General features: G+C 39.0%; 1 non-coding gene across 1 annotated transcript; it reads right to left on the bottom strand.

Annotated features, from left to right (window-relative positions):
* Positions 1-982: 982 nt before the first annotated feature.
* Positions 983-1,090, bottom strand: LOC112780947 (small nucleolar RNA R71). Its single transcript, XR_003191752.1, has one exon. It is a non-coding gene; the product is annotated as a small nucleolar RNA R71 (small nucleolar RNA).
* Positions 1,091-2,229: the final 1,139 nt, after the last annotated feature.

The raw sequence follows: 2,229 nt of genomic DNA on the forward strand, positions 1-2,229 counted from the left end.
TCCTATCTTTTCAAAATTTGTTTCAACTAACTAACTAACTTTTTGTTTGATTCTTAACTTTTTCAAAACCACCTAACTAACTCTCTCTCTCTAATTTTAGAAAATATCTCCCCTCTTTTTCAAAATTTCTTTTTAATTTATTAATTATTTTAATTTTTAAATCTTAATTTTCGAAAATTTCTAACATTTTTCAAAAACCATTTTTCAAAAATCACTAACTCTTTTTCAAAATAATTTTCGAAAATTATCCTTCCCCCATCTCATTCTATTTATTCACTCATATCCTAACATCTCATCTCACATCTCTTCCATCCGTACAGTTGTGTTTCTTCCTTTACATCACATCATTTATCTCCCCCTCTTCTTCTACTCACACAGGAACCTCTATACTGTGGTAAAGAGAATCTCTATTATTATTATTATTTTTCTGTGCCTTCTTCTTTGTCATATGAGCAGGAGCAAGGATAAGAACATTCTTGTGGAAGCAGATCCAGAACCTGAAAGGACTCTGAAGAGAAAATTAAGAGAAGCTAAAATACAACAATCCAGAGATAACCTTTCAGAAATTTTCGAACAGGAAGAGGAGATGGCAGCCGAAAATAATAATAATGTAAGGAAGATGCTTGGTGACTTTACTGCACCTAATTCCAATTTACATGGAAGAAGCATCTCCATTCCTGCCATTGGAGCAAACAACTTTGAGCTGAAACCTCAATTAGTTTCTCTGATGCAGCAGAACTGCAAGTTTCATGGACTTCCATCTGAAGATCCTTTTCAGTTCTTAACTGAATTCTTGCAGATATGTGATACTGTTAAGACTAATGGAGTAGATCCTGAAGTCTACAGGCTCATGCTTTTCCCTTTTGCTGTAAGAGACAGAGCTAGATTATGGTTGGATTCTCAACCCAAAGACAGCCTGAACTCTTGGGATAAGCTGGTCACGGCTTTCTTAGCCAAGTACTTTCCTCCTCAAAAGCTGAGCAAGCTTAGAGCTGATGTTCAAACCTTTAGACAGAAAGAAGGTGAATCTCTCTATGAAGCTTGGGAAAGATACAAATAGTTGACCAAAAAGTGTCCTTCTGACATGCTTTCAGAATGGACCATCCTGGATATATTCTATGATGGTCTGTCTGAGTTATCTAAGATGTCATTGGATACTTCTGCAGGTGGATCCATTCACCTAAAGAAAACGCCTGCAGAAGCTCAAGAACTCATTGATATGGTTGCTAATAACCAGTTCATGTACACTTCTGAAAGGAATCCTGTGATTAATGGGACGCCTATGAAGAAGGGAGTTCTTGAGGTTGATACTCTGAATGCCATATTGGCTCAGAATAAAATATTGACTCAGCAAGTCAATATGATCTCTCAGAGTCTGCATGGAATGCAAGCTGCATCCAACAGTACTCAAGAGGCTTCTTCTGAAGAAGAAGCTTATGATCCTGAGAACCCTGCAATAGCAGAGGTAAATTACTTAGGTGAACCTTATGGAAACACCTATAACTCAACATGGAGAAATCATCCAAACTTCTCATGGAAGGATCAAAAGCCTCAACAAGGCTTTAATAATGGTGGAAGAAACAGGTTTAGCAATAGCAAGCCTTTTCCATCATCAACTCAGCAACAGACAGAGAACTCTGAACAAAATGCTTCTAATTTAGCAAATCTAGTCTCTGATCTATCTAAGGCCACTGTAAGTTTCATGAATGAAACAAGGTCTTCCATTAGAAATCTGGAAGCACAAGTGGGCCAGCTGAGTAAAAGGATCACTGAAATCCCTCCTAGTACTCTCCCAAGCAATACAGAAGAGAATCCAAAAGGAGAGTGCAAGGCCATTGACATAAGCGCCATGGCCGAACCTGTGAGGAGAGGAGAGGACGTGAATCCCAAGGAGGAAGACCTCCAGGGACGTCCAGTGATCAATAAGGAGCTTCCCTCTGGGGAACCAAAGGACTCTGAGGCTCATCTAGAGACCATAGAGATTCCATTGAACCTCCTTATACCCTTCATGAGCTCTGATGAGTATTCCTCTTCAGAAGAGAATGAGGATGTTACTGAAGAGCAAACTGCCAAGTTTCTTGGTGCAATCATGAAGCTGAATGCCAAATTATTTGGCATTGATACTTGGGAAGTTGAACCTCCCTTGTTCGTCAATGAACTAAGTGATCTGGATCAACTGACATTGCCTCAAAAGAGACAGGATCCTGGAAAGTTCATAATACCCTGTAC

Source organism: Arachis hypogaea, chromosome 19 (genome assembly GCF_003086295.3).
Source record: "Arachis hypogaea cultivar Tifrunner chromosome 19, arahy.Tifrunner.gnm2.J5K5, whole genome shotgun sequence".
Lineage (NCBI taxonomy): Eukaryota > Viridiplantae > Streptophyta > Magnoliopsida > Fabales > Fabaceae > Arachis > Arachis hypogaea.